This window comes from Epinephelus lanceolatus, chromosome 11 (genome assembly GCF_041903045.1).
Source record: "Epinephelus lanceolatus isolate andai-2023 chromosome 11, ASM4190304v1, whole genome shotgun sequence".
Lineage (NCBI taxonomy): Eukaryota > Metazoa > Chordata > Actinopteri > Perciformes > Serranidae > Epinephelus > Epinephelus lanceolatus.
Window position 1 is genome coordinate 24,529,737 of NC_135744.1, and position 18,185 is coordinate 24,547,921.

The 18,185-nt window shown below is 39.6% G+C and overlaps 6 non-coding genes across 6 annotated transcripts; 2 read left to right on the plus strand and 4 right to left on the minus strand.

The window, feature by feature from the left end:
* Positions 1 to 4,882: 4,882 nt before the first annotated feature.
* On the minus strand, positions 4,883 to 4,955 carry trnav-aac (transfer RNA valine (anticodon AAC)). The gene has a single exon. It is a non-coding gene; the product is annotated as a tRNA-Val (tRNA).
* A 1,256-nt stretch (positions 4,956 to 6,211) lies between these two features.
* On the minus strand, positions 6,212 to 6,284 carry trnav-cac (transfer RNA valine (anticodon CAC)). Its single transcript has one exon. It is a non-coding gene; the product is annotated as a tRNA-Val (tRNA).
* Positions 6,285 to 6,929: 645 nt separating this feature from the next.
* trnad-guc (transfer RNA aspartic acid (anticodon GUC)) lies at positions 6,930 to 7,001 on the plus strand. Its single transcript has one exon. It is a non-coding gene; the product is annotated as a tRNA-Asp (tRNA).
* Positions 7,002 to 14,291: 7,290 nt separating this feature from the next.
* trnav-aac (transfer RNA valine (anticodon AAC)) lies at positions 14,292 to 14,364 on the minus strand. Its single transcript has one exon. It is a non-coding gene; the product is annotated as a tRNA-Val (tRNA).
* A 452-nt stretch (positions 14,365 to 14,816) lies between these two features.
* Positions 14,817 to 14,888, plus strand: trnad-guc (transfer RNA aspartic acid (anticodon GUC)). The gene has a single exon. It is a non-coding gene; the product is annotated as a tRNA-Asp (tRNA).
* Positions 14,889 to 17,518: 2,630 nt separating this feature from the next.
* On the minus strand, positions 17,519 to 17,591 carry trnav-cac (transfer RNA valine (anticodon CAC)). The gene has a single exon. It is a non-coding gene; the product is annotated as a tRNA-Val (tRNA).
* Between the last annotated feature and the right edge of the window lie 594 nt (positions 17,592 to 18,185).

Sequence of the window (18,185 nt, forward strand, 5' to 3'; positions counted from 1 at the left end):
AGCCACACCACGAGCGCGAGAGGTAAACGACGACTGACATATCTGGGATATCCAGCTGCACCGCAATTTGCGTTGCTCAGTTGCTCTAATGTGGGTCTCTTGCAGGAATATCACATCTGCAGATAAAGATTTAAGATGTCGGAAAACCTTGTCCCTCTTAACAACATGACCTAGCCCCTTGACATTCCATGAAACTACTGTGACATCCTTGCCTCCTACTGTTACTCTATCCTGGGACCCCTGCATACATGAGTAAAGGAAAAGATGACATAGTTGAGCAAATGCATATTAACCATTGTGAATTGGCTGGCAGCATTTGAAAAACATCACACAGAAAAACAAATAACACAAACATGTCTGAGCCACATACAAAAACAACATATTCCCCCACCCACCCCGCCTTGTGCCTACCTGAACCTGGCACGTAGCATCCTACATTCATCTTAAAGGGAGCTGCTGGGCAAATACAGCAATTACTATCTATGTTATCACTATCTCCCCTCCCCGCGACATCATAATGTCAAAAAACTGTATAATACCGCTAAAACAAAGTTGTTAGAACAAGGAAAATTTAACCAGCATCAGCACCTTAGGCTGTGAGAACATGGCAGCAGTCTGAATGGGTCTTTGTAATGACAGGTGTATGTAAACAACGTACACAGAGAGGTCCCAGTGCTGCGAGCAGCTATCCAGCCGCTTTGAAGAAATAGTTGGTCAACCTTAACTGGATACGGGAAGTGTTCAACACCAAGCAGTTTGGGGATTAGTCTGGAAACAAATTCAGTGGGCTTACCCTCTTCATCACCCTCTTGTATTCCCACGATTTTGATATTATGTCTCCAAGAGCGGGCCTCCAGGTCTTGCACTTTAGCGTGAAGCTGAGTGTTATGCTTCGCCAGCTCAGAGCATTTAGCCTCAAGCGTTAGCATGTGTGTGTCAAGGTCGTTAGCAGCCTGCTCCTGGCTAGCCACACGGGCTTGTAGCTCAGCCTGCGAGGCTGCGATTGCATGAAACTTAGTCTCAAAAGCATCAAAACGTTCATTAATGCAGCGCAGGACTGATTCAGACATCTTTTTACACAATGCCTTGCACATATCTTAAGTCTTGTCTGGAGGTGCGTCCGGCTGGATGGGAGAGTCGTCAGCAGACCCACTGTTAGCATTACCATTAGCTCTCGTTCCGGTAGCTTGTCCATCTGCGATTTTGGATCTGCTGGGAATGTTTGGTTTCGGCATGTTGAGTCCTCAGCTCATTATAGCTCTTAGGGAAGCATATATAGGAGCACTGGCTAAACACGTCTACATCTTCCGCATGCGCACTAGCACCCCCCCGACGGGGAGTTTACATGCTTTTCTTCACTATGCTTGTAATTCAAACATGGTTGTACTGGAAAAAACTATTTGTTTTTAAACCAATCTTTTCTGTCGTCATGACCAGTGCTGTCTTTATGTTAGCTTTACCAGAGATATTGGATGAAGCTTAGCTTTATTGCAAAAAGTGGTTTACAGTTCAGATGTGACTTACAAAGATAGATATATATAATAGTGAACGAACATATAGAATACAAATAAGCACAAGTGAAGCTTTGCCAGGGGAAGCCTATAAGTTTTTAAAAGGAGAAAGAGGACCATATGTTGACAGTTTTAACTGACTTTCTGTTGTTGGAGCCAGAAATCAAATTAATATAATGTACAACTTCATGGAGAAAATATATAAAATTAGGTTTTTTACTGGTGAATTTACATTTATGAATGTGGAACTTTGCCAACAGAATTAATAAATTTATAATGAAGTACATATTTTCTTTACTTTGACTTCTATAAAAGCAAAATACCACATTCTCCCACAATAAGGTAAAGTCTTTATAAATATGGTCAATGACAAATCTGCTGAAGTTTTGCCAAAATGTTCTTGTGTGTAAACAATACCAAAAGAGGTGCAAAACAGTTTCTGGGTGGTCTTCACAAAAAAAACAGTTTGTATTGATGTCTCTTTTAAATTTAACCATGTAATGATTAGCAGGGTAATATCTGTGAATTATTCTGAACGACACTTCTTTCACCTTGTTCACTATAAGGTATCTGTGAGGAATCATCCAAACTTTTTTCCAGTCAATGCTGTCTACAAATCGGTTCCAGTAAAACATGACATTTGGAATAGATACAATTTCTTTCTGAAACAAGGCACGAATATTCTTATTATTTCGAGGAAGTTTAGAAAAACAGATTTTTCCAACAGGTGATTCAGCCACAGCGGGGAGGAAGACAGAAGTGGGTGGAGATCTGCCAGTATTTCTAAAATGCATTACTGACCCTGATGGAATGGCGTCAAATACAATTGCAAATTCTCGTGCTGTAACTGGAATATTATATGTTGATAGAAACTCTCTATAAGAGAAAAGTCGCCCCTCTCCGTTGATTAGCTGGCCCACCAGCAGAATCTGATTCTGTACCCAACTCTTAAAAAAGAGTGACTTGTTTTTATATAAAATATCTCTGTTATTCCAAATTAGATACCTGTGAGGTGAGAAATTGTGCTTATAAATGAGAGACCATGCTAAAAGGACCTGCTTATGGAAAGTGGACAGTTTTACAGGGAGTTTGTCCACATTGTAATTACAGTTCAAAATAAAGCTCAGACCACCAAAGCGAGAGAATATATAGTGGGGAATAAAATTCCAAATTGAGACAGGGTTTTTTAGAAAATGCTTAGCCCAATTTATCTTAAAAGTATTGTTTAGTGTATTAAAGTCCAGAAAGTTGAGCCCACCAGATTCATAATTATTCATAACACTTTTTTTTTATATAATGTGTACGATTTTTCCAGATGAAGTTAAAAAGCATTCTATCAATATTTTTACAAATTTTACTGTCCAGGTGTAAAGAGAGAGCTGCGTATGTAAGCCGAGATATTCCTTCAGCCTTGGTAAGCAACACTCTGCCTTTTAGAGATAAGTCCCTTTGCAGCCACTGATTCAATTTGTTTTGAGTTTTTTTAATGATTGGAGAAAAATTTAATGAACATCTCACTTTCTGATCTTTAGAAATAAGAATACCCAAGTATGTGACTTCTTCCTTAATCGGAATGTTGCAAATAGTTTGTACATTACAATCTTTTAAAGGTAACAGTTCACATTTATTTATATTTAGACATAGACCAGAGGCCTCTGAGAAGTGGTTAATTACATGAATGGCGACAGGTATCTGACTAGCATTTTTTAGAAAGATTGTGGTATCGTCAGCAACTTGACTGATGATGATATCCCTACCCGCAATAGAAATTCCTCGTATAGCACTGTTAACGACTTGAGTTGCGAGAATTAGTGAACAAAGTAAAAACAGATAAGGTGAAATCGGGCATCCCTGACGAATGCCCCGTTTCAGATTAAACCTAGGGGAAGTTCCATTTTTCAGTTTAATAGAGTTATTGCTGTTAATATATGAGGTTTTAATTGCTTTGCAGAAAAAATCCCCAAAACCAAATTTTTCTAAAGAGAGAAAGATAAATTGGTGTTCTATTGTGTCAAAGACCTTATAGAAGTCTAAGAACAGGATGAAGCCATCATCAGATATCAGGTCAGAGTAGTCAAGAATATCTAATACTAGTCTAATATTATTAGAGATGTGCCTATTCCTCATAAAGCCTGACTGTGTCTCGTCTATAATTGTGTCAAGAGTTACTTTAATTCTCCTGGCAAATATTAATGCCATAATTTTATAATCATTATTTAGCAGACAAATGGGTCTCCAGTTATCAATAAAAAGCACGTCTTTTCTAGGTTTGGGGATCAATGTGACCAGACCTTGAGTGAGGCTAGGAGGAAGGGCATCATTCTCTATACTCTCCATAAAAACCTGTAGTAAGAAACGGGCTAACTGATCTGAGAACGCTTTATAAAATTCTGCAGTTAAACCGTCTGTGCCGGGAGATTTATTGTTTTTGAGTAGAGCAATCGAATCAGTAACCTCTGCCAATGTAAGAGGGGTGTCACAATAATCTTTATCTGCCATATCAATCTTTCTCACGTTATTTAGGCTACTGAGTTTAAAAATTGAGTAGTAACTTCTTCATTATATTTTGAGCTGTATAAATTGCTATAGAATTTTGAGCAAAAATCTGAGATCAATTTATCGTCATCAGTAATGACCCCATTAATATTTAAATTATGGATGGAATTAACTTTGGATCGGTATTTTTCAAGACGGAAAAAGTAGGCAGAATTTTGCTCCCCCTCCTCCAGCCAGCTCTTCCTAGACCTTACAAAGGCTCCCTCTGCTTTTTGTCGATATAATTCGTCTAATTTGTTTTGGAGTTCTAATAGAAGTAGCTTATCCTCCTCTGAGACTTCATCGGGGGGTCTCTGATAAAAAGAAGAAATTTTATTTATGACTTTCTCTTCTTCTGCTCTTTTAGTTTTGGCAATAAATGTTCCATACTGTCTTAAGAATTTTCCTAATTCAAACTTAAATAGCTCCCAGTTAGTGTTGTAGGATTTTTCCCTTTTAGCCTTGTTGTAAAAACGAGTAATTAGATTGATAATTTCAGACTTAACCTTTTCATGCTTTAACAGGGAATTGTTTAATTTCCAGTAGCAAGATCTACGGATTGTATTAGTTGCACTAAGTTGGATATTTATATGGATTATTAATTGGCTCTATGGTCAGTGAGGGGCGTATTGGATGAAGCTTCATCCAGTATCTCTGTGTCAACTACCTCTGAAGGCCGCGTTTAGTGACGCCTGGGAAATTACATTTCTCTACACCACCACCAAACGACGGTTAGCCAACTTCAATTACGAAACGCCAGAAAGAGGTTTAATGTTTTATTAAGCTTATTTTAGTGATTTCATGTTTGTAATGTGTGAATAACGAAAATCATTCATTGTTTCCGCCCGGTTTTGAACCGGGGACCTTTCGCGTGTTAGGCAAACGTGATAACCACTACACTACGGAAACTGTGTGCTAAAGCTGCATTCAGGGACAGACAGTAGACTGGGCAACTTTTATTATCACGGGAGCCATTTTTGGCCAAGAAAAGTAAAAGAAAAAAAAAAAAAAGATGGAACCGCAAGACATATTTGTTCCTCATAGTGACGACAACACAGCCTGTTTAATCTACTTTAACCTACAAACATTCTTAATAGATCTAAATGAAAATTCCTTAGTATGTTTTACAACAAAGTAGCTCCTCTCAAGTGAGCTGTTTATGATTATTTGGTACTTAAACTTTGTAGCATTAGTGGTGAAAACATACAAATCATTCACTAGGTAATTATCCAATGCTTACCAAAAGCTACCAAGAAAAAATAGTAAAAAAAGATCAAACTGACAATATACATGTGATATTCAATTATAACAAAATATAATACAAAGTAAATAATATAATAATACAAATAGGTTACACTTGTTTCACTCCATGCAGTGGTTTATCAGGGAGTGTGTGTTTTTCATATCTCTTTGAGTTTTTCCTTATCCGCTGCGAGTGTCCACAGGACAGAGGGATGTCGTATGCTGTAAAGCCCTGTGAGGCAAATTGTGATTTGTGGTATTGGGCTTATAAATAAAATTGATTGATTGATTGATTTTGTCAAATCCACAGGGAGCCACTGGAGAAGGGCTCCCCCCCCAGGCCACAGTGGAGAAGATAAACAGCAACATCAGTAGGAGCAGGAGCTGGATAAAATTCATACAGTTCAGTAAATTTAAAACTACTAATGCAAAAGAGTCTGATTGATTGTCTATCTGCAGATTAAAATCACCTAAAATAATAACTCTGTTGTGGTTAGTGTGGATGATTGACAGCATTTCTGAAAAGTCTGAGATGAAAGAGGAGCACTGTTTGGGAGGCCTGTAAACACACAGTATAGGAGGACTGTTAAAAACAAAGGAGTGAGATTCAAAAGAAGTGCATTCATCAAATGTAATCTGTGGTTGATGAGGTTGATGAAGTATCTCCTCATTACATTTTGGAGATCACAACTGTTCACGAGGTTCAGCAGAGCTGCAGCATGGTGCCAACCGCCAGCAGCACACGTAATCTACCCATGACGGCCGCGTTTAGGGACGCATCGGAAATTACAGTTCTCCACATCATCACCATTGGACAGTTGGCCAAGTTGAATCAAGAAACATCAGAAAACACCTTAACGTTTTATGAAGATTAGGTTGGTGATCTGATGTGTTGTGACATATGAGTAATGAAAATCATTTGTTGTTTCCGCCCGGTTTCGAACCAGGGACCTTTCGCGTGTGAGGCGAACGTGATAACCACTACACTACGGAAACCCATATTGCTGCATTCAGGGACAAACAGGAAAATGGGATCAGCAACATTTACTATCATAAGAGCCAAATGTTGAAAAAACGTATTGAACTGCAATACATGTGTGTTCCTCATAGTAACGACAACACAGCCTATTTAATCTACATATCTATCTATATTATTCTGCTGAATTTCTGTAAATTTCAGGAAGGGGACTGCTGTGCTGCCTTCAAGGTCCTGCACCCTGGGGCTCAGGAGCACGTCTTGTGGGACTGCAGGAGGATCTCAGGCACTACCGTGGTAGAGGCGACCTCAAGTTAGACTTGTGTCACTGCGTGTGGTGGTTTGAACAGTGGGCTGCTATATTTCAGGTATGTCTCACATTTCACCAGTGAATTTCACGTGCCACTTTTTTAAGGAATATCATCAAACGTTAGTGGGGTTAAACATTTCAAGTACCACATTAGTGCTTCTCAGTTGTTTATGAGCTGTTTAAGTTAATTTGCTTTAGTAGTGTTGTTTTATGTTCTCTCTCTCCCAGTGACAGCTTACCGGCTCTGAACTGTAGCTGGGAACACGTACACTTATTGACAATTAGCTCGCCTTATTATTAGCCAGTAGCTAGCCAGTCGTTTCTGCTTCCGGCATCACATAACAGTCCATATCTCTCCTCGTTAGTATAGTGGACAGTATCTCCGCCTGTCACGCGGAAGACCGGGGTTCGATTCCCCGACGGGGAGTTCTTTGGGTTTTCTTCACGATGCTTGTAATTCACACATAGCTGTACTGAAAAACCAACCACACATATATCTCATCCCCAGACAGAAAGTAAGCATAATATGGAGGACAGAAAATGACACAAGTATACATAAATAAATAAATGTATAAATGCAAAAACAAATATATACCTAAATAAGTAAATGTGGAAATAAATAATTAAATACATGAATAAAAATATAAATAAATATATTCACATTTATCTCTTTATGCATTTCTACATGTATTTATTTATGTATTTATTTATATATTTCTACATTTATAATTTATTTATTTCCACATTTATTCATTCATTTATTTCTAAATTCCTACATTTATTTCGGTATTTATTTATGTATTCCTACATTCCTACATTTATTTATTTATTTCTACAAGGACAAAACATGACATAAGTATAAATAAATATATAAATGTAGAAATACATAAATAAATATGTAATTAAATAAATAAATGTGGAAATAAATAATTAAATACATGAATAAAAGAATAAAAATATTTACATTTATTTATTTCCACATTTTTATATTTATTTATTTATTTATTTATTTAGTTACGTATGTATTTATTTCTTCACTTATTTTTTATTTCTGCATTTCCACATTTATATCCGTATTTATTTATGTATTTCTACATTTCTACATTTTTTATTTATTTATTTATGTCTACATTTATTTATTCATTTATTTCTGTATTTCCACATTTCCACATTTATTTATTTATACATTTCTGTGTCTGTATGGTAATAAGGTGGGCGGTCCTAACATCAGTCTAAAGCCTGACTGGCTATCTGGGCTAACCAGACAGAAGTAAACGATTCCTCAGATAGCATTGAGAAGAAGAAGCTACTAGCTAGTTCATGGAGTTCATGCAGTGGCATCGAGCGGGAGACCATTGGCAGACCTGCTGTGGGATGTTGCCCAACAGCTTGAAAACAGTAAGTTTCTACTACTTTTATTTGGAGGGTTGATGGAGCAGATATTTAGCTAAATGAAAAACTGATGTATCATCTACTGTATTAGTTAGGGATGCCCAAATCACATCTTTTTTGCGCTAATATGACGGAGTGAAGTTGGTTTCATATTCAACATTCGCTCGTTTTTACCATGTCTAACATCAATAACTTTGGTGATTTTCTCTCCTGCTAATCCCACCAAGCACCACATCAGAGAGCACTGTAGAACAAAGGTGCCACAGCCCAGAGCTCTGCTGCAGAGGGCTGAAGATGTGTTACATCACTTCTACCTGGCAAAGGACAGCAACCATGTGCCCCTCTTCAACGGCTCCATGTTGAAGGTGTGGAGGATCCAATGTATCCACATCCTGAGAGGCTGCCTGAGCGACCTGAGGTGATGGAGGAATCCTCTACAGGTATGGTGGCACCTTACAGCTCAATTACACCAAGGGCGCAGGAGCTGCTGTACCATTTGGATTCCCGTGAGAGGTACCTCTCAGCAGGAGGGCTTCCACTGTCACCAAGCCCATCTTAGCATTTCTTTCTCTTTTGCAGGTTTGTGGCACCTACTCCTGCCGTGGGCAGACACGCAGGTGGCCCATGTGTCTGCTCTACCACGATAGACATATCATGCTATAATGCCTATGTCCTGTTCACCTCTGTGGACCCCAGCTGGAACAGAGCCAAGTGCTTCAACCAGCATCTCCACTTGGAGCAGGTTGGCAGAGCTCTCATTGCCTGGACATGGCAAAGAGGAGCCATTTGCCCAGAGGACCGTCTGTAGCCAGCCGGGTCCTACAAGCCCAGAGCCAGGTCCATGGTCAGGAGAAGGAAGAGGAGGAGGAGCCACAGCCAGGGCCCGCCAAAAAGCGGAAGCAGTGTGTCTCCTGCTTGCAGACATCCAAATTCAGGCAGAGGTTTTCCTGTTAAGGGCTTTATCACATGCAGCACAGAGATTGTCATTTATTGACAATGCTGCCATGGTTCAGCAGGCATGCACTGACCCCAACAGCCTTCTCCATCCCACCACATGCCAACATATCTCCACATACGTAAAGCACCTCGCTAAACTGGAGAACATTAGCTCCTCCCTTAATACCAGCCCAGAGAAGTTTTTGGAGACACAGCAGGTGTGACAGAGTTTGGCCACAGGTAACCAAACAGCCATTGTACCTGTTGTTACCTTGCCCCCTGCCACTTTCAACCCTCCACCTCACTCCAGCTTCCCCCATACACACGTCTCCCCTCCCTATTTGTCTCCTCCAGCACAATCTTTTCAATGTGCTCTGTCACAAACAGCTCAAAAACAGACTTTATGTCAGTAACACGTGAGATAGCATACCATGTTGGACCAGGGGGGCATCTATCTCTCTGTGCTCCGAGCATACGACGTCTGTCAGTCGGAGGGGTGGAACTCCACACCACTTTTCCATCTTTGGACGGAAAAAAAAAAGATTTGTCTCAGCAGGTCTCTCCTCCTCAGTCCCTATTTCTTCGTCTTCATCTGTTGACATGTAATCCTCCCCATGCTCTGTAATGTCTTCCTCCTCTGACATTTCTTCCTCTACTTCCACAGGTTGAATTGAAACATATTTTCACATAATTTTGGGCCATGATTATTATTATTATTATTATTATTATTATTATTATTATTATTATTATCATCATCATTATCATTATTATTTGTAGTAATAGTGTCATAATCATTATTATATTGATTTCCCATATTATTATTATTATTATTATTATCATTATAACGATAATGAGCGCTGATGATGTCGAACAAGAAATATAGTACAGGCCAAAAGTTTGGACACACCTTCTCATTCAATGCGTTTTCTTTATTTTCATGACTATTTACATTGTAGATTCTCACTGAAGGCATCAAAACTATGAATGAACACGTGGAGTTATGTACTTAACAAAAAAAGGTGAAATAACTGAAAACATGTTTTATATTCTAGTTTCTTCAAAATAGCCACCCTTTGCTCTGATTACTGCTTTGCACACTCTTGGCATTCTCTCCATGAGCTTCAAGAGGTAGTCACCTGAAATGGTTTTCCAACAGTCTTGAAGGAGTTCCCAGAGGTGTTTAGCACTTGTTGGCCCCTTTGCCTTCACTCTGCGGTCCAGCTCACCCCAAACCATCTCGATTGGGTTCAGGTCCGGTGACTGTGGAGGCCAGGTCATCTGCCGCAGCACTCCATCACTCTCCTTCTTGGTCAAATAGCTCTTACACAGCCTGGAGGTGTGTTTGGGGTCATTGTCCTGTTGAAAAATAAATGATCGTCCAACTAAACGCAAACCGGATGGGATGGCATGTCGCTGCAGGATGCTGTGGTAGCCATGCTGGTTCAGTGTGCCTTCAATTTTGAATAAATCCCCAACAGTGTCACCAGCAAAACACCCCCACAACATCACACCTCCTCCTCCATGCTTCACAGTGGGAACCAGGCATGTGGAATCCATCCGTTCACCTTTTCTGCGTCTCACAAAGACACGGCGGTTGGAACCAAAGATCTCAAATTTGGACTCATCAGACCAAAGCACAGATTTCCACTGGTCTAATGTCCATTCCTTGTGTTTCTTGGCCCAAACAAATCTCTTCTGCTTGTTGCCTCTCCTTAGCAGTGGTTTCCTAGCAGCTATTTGACCATGAAGGCCTGATTCGCGCAGTCTCCTCTTAACAGTTGTTCTAGAGATGGTTCTGCTGCTAGAACTCTGTGTGGCATTCATCTGGTCTCTGATCTGAGCTGCTGTTAACTTGCGATTTCTGAGGCTGGTGACTCGGATGAACTTATCCTCAGAAGCAGAGGTGACTCTTGGTCTTCCTTTCCTGGGTCGGTCCTCATGTGTGCCAGTTTGGTTGTAGCGCTTGATGGTTTTTGCGACTCCACTTGGGGACACATTTAAAGTTTTTGCAATTTTCCGGACTGACTGATCTTCATTTCTTAAAGTAATGATGGTCACTCGTTTTTCTTTAGTTAGCTGATTGGTTCTTGCCATAATATGAATTTTAACAGTTGTCCAATAGGGCTGTCGGCTGTGTATTAACCTGACTTCTGCACAACACAACTGATGGTCCCAACCCCATTGATAAAGCAAGAAATTCCACTAATTAACCCTGATAAGGCACACCTGTGAAGTGGAAACCATTTCAGGTGACTACCTCTTGAAGCTCATGGAGAGAATGCCAAGAGTGTGCAAAGCAGTAATCAGAGCAAAGGGTGGCTATTTTGAAGAAACTAGAATATAAAACATGTTTTCAGTTATTTCACCTTTTTTTGTTAAATACATAACTCCACATGTGTTCATTCATAGTTTTGATGCCTTCAGTGAGAATCTACAATGTAAATAGTCATGAAAATAAAGAAAACGCATTGAATGAGAAGGTGTGTCCAAACTTTTGGCCTGTACTGTATGTCTTGGACTTAATCATTGTTTCTGCAAAGTTTCTGCATCACAGTGTTTGTCAGCAGACGCAGATCTAAATCTTGTGACTCAGGGAACATGACTGCGTCCTCTGGATACCTAACCCCATGGTGGATACCACTCCCAGTCCCTCCAGAGGAAATCCAGAAACTTTTTTCGTCCTCCAAGCTGTTGACGTCCTCTGCTGTCACTGCATCACTGTGACATCTTCTCAGTCTGTCAGTAAACACAGAACATGGAGTTTAAGTCAGTAACAACTTCACTGAAATATAGTAGAATCAACTCATTTCATATTTGCCTTGGATTGTATTAAACCTAACAAACTAAACAGTTTTCCACTAGATGTCAATTAATATGTAATAAAATTAACAATTTTGAGCAACTCTTCATTGCTGAAGTTGTTTATAAGCAAAAGGTCTCCAGTTCCAGCTTCTTGAATGTGAGGACTTGTTGTTTCTCTGATTTTATATCATTTTAAGTTTTATATATTTGTCTTTTAAATGTTTGGTGTGACTACATAAGTCATTTGAAGATGTAACTTTGAACAAGCATGATGGATATTTTCCATAGTTTTTATATTATTACCTAGATTATTTTCTCGACTAACAACACTTTCTTTGATACCTTACTTTTGTGTTATACATTTTCTTTTGCTACAAAACCTGTTTTTAATCTAACATGATGCAAATGCCTGAACTATTACACTGATACAATTTCTTTTAAATGCAACACTTTAGTTTTTGCAGTTTTATAGTGGCCTTTTATAGTGACCAGCCTGAGGCACACCTGTGTAGTAATGATACCGTTTAATCAGCATCTTGATATGCCACACCTGTCAGGTGGATGGATTATCTTGGAAAAGGAGAAGTGCTCACTAAAACAGATTTGAACAAAATTGCACCTAAAATTTGAGCGAAATAAGTCTTTTGTGTGCATGAAAAAGTCTTAGAACTTTAGTTTAAACCTGTGGAAAATGGAAGCACAAACAAATCATTGCGTTTAAATTGTTGTTCAGTGTAAATGTTTCATTTCATTTTCATGTTTCAAATTCTGACCCTACCATCTGAAAGTTGCAGCAGAAATCCAGACTCATCAGACCAGGCGACGTTTTTCCAATTTTCTATTGTCCAGTTTTGGTGAGCCTGTGTGAACCGTAGCCTCAGTTTCCTGTTGTTAGCTGACAGGAGTGGCACCTGGTGTGGTCTTCTGCTGCTGTAGCCCATCTGCTTCAAGGTTCCACGTCTTGTTGGTTCAGAGATGGTCTCCTGTAGACCTTGGTTGTAACAAGTGGTTATTTGAGTTACTGTTGCCTTTCTATCATCTTGAACCAGTCTGGCCATTCTCCTCTGACCTCTGGCATCAACACTGGATATTTTCTCTTGTTCAGACCATCCTCTGTAAACCCTAGAGATGGTTGTTGTGGTGACATTCCCAGTAGATCAGCAGTTTCTGAAATACTCTGACCAACCTGTTTGGCACTAGTCTCACTCACCAGACCTTTCTCAAGAAAAGAAAGGTCTGGCTGTGCCGACTCTCACTTTGAGATTGGAGAAAAAAACGCTCCGGCTGCTTGTACTTCTTTCAACCAATCACAATTGTTCTGGGTGGTGCCACAGCAATGGTGCGCTTGCAAAAATATTGCTGGGGGGAAACAGGTTTTGGTGTAACACGCCCACAAAAATATTGCCTACGCGAACCATGGCAGAAAAATGGCTACATCCCCGCAAGATCAAACACCGCAAAAGTTAATAAAGGACGTGTTGAAAATGGTTGAAAACTGCTACACAACTGGAGGTGGTAGGGCAGGACTTCAGCGGGTGGCTCGTTCCGTCCAATGAGAGGCTGATCTCTGCAGCGAACTTCTGCCCGCTCAGACTAGTTTGGCACTAACAACCATGCCATGTTCAAAGTCACTTAAATCATCTTTCTTCCCCATTCTGATGCTCGGTTTGAACTTCAGCAGCTCATCTTCACCTTGTCTACATGCCTAAATGCATTGTGTTGCTTTCACGGGATTGGCTGATTACCTATTTGCATTAATACGCAGGTGAACAGGTGTACCTAATAAAGTGGCAGAAACACTACCATACAGCTATAAAATGCTTGTTATTTTAAGCCTGATTATTTCAGTCAGTTGGAAGCAAGAGGAAAAGCAAATACACGATACACATAATGTGATGATGATTTTTACTTTAAAGCTTCTAAGAGGGGAAAATAATGGATCACTGCATCACAAGCACAAAAAAGTTGGTGATGAAACAGTACACATTCTTCATCGCTAGATGTCAGTAAAACAGTGGTATCAACTGCAGCTTGTGGCAGTAAAATACACCAGTTAATATGGTACTTTACAGGGTAGTGCGTGAAACAGCTGAATAATAGTCAGTGAAGTTAGCTAACAGAGAGCATCCTGACCTGTTTACGAGGTTGCAACAACACACACACACACACACACACACACACGTTAATGCTAACATTAGCCTCCTCTCAGAGGAACGTTAGCTTACCACAGCCGGCGGTGGACAGAAGTATTTAAGCACAGAGAGGCTAAATATGAGCACTTACCAAAGACCGGAAGGATAACCGGTCGCCTCGGTGGTTGATAAAGTACGTATTCGTTAAGCTTTCGGAGACCACAACTTAACGAGGTTCTGCAGCGCTGCAACATGGCGCCAACGATCAGTGGAGTTCTGTCAACTACCTCTGAAGGCCGCGTTAAGTGACGCCTGGGAAATTACACTTCTCTACACCACCACCAACCGACGGTTAGCCAACTTCAATCACGAAACGCCAGAAAGAGCGTTAATGTTTTATGAAGCTTTTTTGGTGATTTCATGTTTGTAAAATGTGAATAACGAAAATCATTCATTGTTTCCGCCCGGTTTCGAACCGGGGACCTTTCGCGTGTTAGGCGAACGTGATAACCACTACACTACGGAAACTGCCTGATAATGCTCCGTTCAGGAAGGAGACTGCTGTGCTGCCTTCAAGGTCCTGGGATCTCAGAGACTACCGTAGTAGAGGCGACCTCAAGTTAGACTTGTGTCACTGCGTGTGGTGGTTTGAACAGTGGGCTGCTATATTTCAGGTATGTCTCACATTTCACCAGTGAATTTCGCGTGCCACTTTTTAAGGAATATCATCAAATGTTAGTGGGGTTCAACATTTCAAGTACCTCATTAGTGCTTCTCAGTTGTTTATGAGCTGTTTAATAAGTTAATTTGCTTTAGTAGTGTTGTTTTATGTTCTCTCTCTCCCGGTGACAGCTTACCGGCTCTGAACCATAGCTGGGAACATGTTCACTTATTAACAATTAGCTCGCCTCATTGTTAGCTAGAAACTAGTAGCTAGCCAGTCGTTTCTGGTTCCGGCATCACATAACAGTCCATATCTCTCCTCGTTAGTATAGTGGACAGTATCTCCGCCTGTCACGCGGAAGACCGGGGTTCGATTCCCCGACGAGGAGTTCTTTAGATTATCTTCACAATGCTTGTAATTCACACATAGTTGTACTGAAAAACCAACCACACATATATCTCATCCCCAGACAGAAAGTAAGCATAATGACACAAGTATACATAAATAAATGTATAAATGTATAAATGCAACAAATATATACCTAAATAAGTAAATGTGGAAATAAATAATTAAATACATGAATAAAAATATAAATAAATATATTTACATTTATCTCTTTATGCATTTCTACATGTATTTATATATGTATTCATTTATATATTTCTACATTTATAAATTTATTTCCACATTTATTCATTTATTTATTTCTAAATTCCTACATTTATTTCCATATTTATGTATTCCTACATTTCTACATTTATTTATTTATTTCTACAAGGACAAAACATGACATAAGTATAAATAAATATATAAATGTAGAAATGCATAAATAAATATGTAATTAAATAAATAAATGTGGAAATAAATAATTAAATACATGAATAAAAGAATAAAAATATTTACATTTATTTATTTTCACATTTTTATATTTATTTATTTCCACATTTATTTATGTATGTATGTATTTATTTCTTCACTTATTTTTTATTTCTGCATTTCCACATTTATATCCGTATTTATTTATGTATTTCTACATTTCTACATTTTTTATTTATTTATTTATATCTACATTTATTTATTCATTTATTTCTGTATTTCCACATTTCCACATTTATTTATTTACACATTTCTGTGTCTGTATGGTAATAAGGTGGGCGGTCCTAACATCAGTCTAAAGCCTGACTGGCTATCTGGGCTAACCAGACAGAAGTAAACGATTCCTCAGATAGCATTGAGAGGAAGAAGCTACTAGCTAGTTCATGGAGTTCATGCAGTGGCATCGAGCGGGAGACCATTGGCAGACCTGCTGTGGGATGTTGCCGAACAGCTTGAAAACAGTAAGTTTCTACTACTTTTATTTGGAGGGTTGATGGAGCAGATATTTAGCTAAATGAAAAACTGATGTATCATCTACTGTATTAGTTAGGGATGCCCAAATCACGTCTTTTTTGCGCTAATATGACGGAGTGAAGTTGGTTTCATATTCAACATTCGCTCGTTTTTACCATGTCTAACATCAATAACTTTGGTGATTTTCTCTCCTGCTAATCCCACCAAGCACCACATCAGAGAGCACTGTAGAACAAAGGTGCCACAACCCAGAGCTCTGCTGCAGAGGGCTGAAGATGTGTTACATCACTTCTACCTGGCAAAGGACAGCAACCATGTGCCCCTCTTCAACGGCTCCATGTTGAAGGTGTGAAGGATCCAATGTATCCACATCCTGAGAGGCTGCCTGAGCGACCCTGAGGTGATGGAGGAATCCTCTACAGGTATGGTGGCACCTTACAGCTCAATTACACCAAGGGCGCAGGAGCTGCTGTACCATTTGGATTCCCGTGAGAGGTACCTCTCAGCAGGAGGGCTTCCACTGTCACCAAGCCCATCTTATCATTTCTTTCTCTTTTGCAGGTTTGTGGCACCTACTCCTGCCGTGGGCAGACACGCAGGTGGCTCATGTGTCTGCTCTACCACATGATAGACATATCATGCTATAATGCCTATGTCCTGTTCACCTCTGTGGACCCCAGCTGGAACAGAGCCAAGTGCTTCAACCAGCGTCTCCACTTGGAGCAGGTTGGCAGAGCTCTCATTGCCTGCACATGGCAAAGAGGAATCATTTGCCCAGAGGACCGTCTGTAGCCAGCCTGGTCCTACAAGCCCGGGGCCATAAAAATAAATAAATAAATAAATAAAAAAAAATAAATGAGAATTCATTAGTATGTTTTACAACAAAGTAGCTCCTCTGAAGTGAGCTGTTTATGATTATTTGGTACTTAAACTTTGTAGCATTAGTGCTGAAAACATACAAATCAGTCACTAGGTAATTATCCAATGCTTACCAAAAGCTACCTAGAAAAAGTAGTAAAAAAAGATCAAACTGACAATATACATGTGATATTCAATTATAACAAAATATAATACAAAGAAAATAATATAATAATACAAATAGGTTACACTTATTTCACTGTGTTTTTCATATCTCTTTGAGTTTTTCCTTATCCGCTGCGAGGGTTCACAGGACAGAGGGATGTCGTATGCTGTAAAGCCCTGTGAGGCAAATTGTGATTTGTGGTATTGGGCTTATAAATAAAATTGATTGATTGATTGATTTGTCAAATCCACAGGGAGCCACTGGAGAAGCTAAACACACAGTATAGGAGGACTGTTAAAAACAAAGGAGTGTGAATCAAAAGAAGTGCATTCATCAAATGTAATCTGTGGTTGATGAGGTTGATGAAGTATCTCCTCATTACGTTTTGGAGATCACAACTGTTCACGAGGTTCAGCAACGCTGCAGCATGGTGCCAACCGCCAGCAGCACACGTAAACTACCCATGACGGCCGCATTTAGAGACGCATCGGAAATTACAGTTCTCCACATCATCACCATTGGACGGTTGGCCAAGTTGGCCAAGTTGAATCACGAAACGTCAGAAAACACCTTTCCGTTTTATGAGGATGAGGTTGGTGATTTGATATGTGTTGTAGTAGCCGTATGTGACGAAAAATGTTCACTGTTTCCGCCCGGTTTCGAACCGGGGACCTTTCGCGTGTGAGGCGAACGTGATAACCACTACACTACGGAAACTCATATTGCTGCATTTAAGGACAAACAGGAAAATGGGATCAGCAACGTTTACTATCATATCAAGAGCCAAATGTTGAAAAACTGTATGGAACTGCTATACATGTGTGTTAAATTACTCATCACTGGTTCAAGTAGGCTAGCTACAGTACCTGTACCTGTACATCTGACACTGATCACACCCTTGAATGCCATGAAATCAATGCTGCGCAGATGAATTGCGTGTATTACAATTATCGTCTAACATCATTGCGTCTGATGAATTGGTCTTCTTTGTCATAACGTTATATATGCTACAATAAAGCTTAAAGCTGACGCCACAATTAAATCATATCAACACCAAATTGATAGTCTGAATAAAATCCTGATATTGAGCTGTATTAGAAATTAACAGCTGCGCAAAAATATAGCCTATCTAGTCTCCCTCTTTAAAAAACAAAAAGGAAAATCCCTGAAACACCATGAAGTGTAGACATGATAGGCTACTTTCCACATTTCCAGCAGCAAAGCTGTCAATTAGGCCCATTATCTTTAACAGGGATCATTTCCTCCAACAAAACAAAATGTTGGCACTAATATATTAAGTGTCCGCAAATG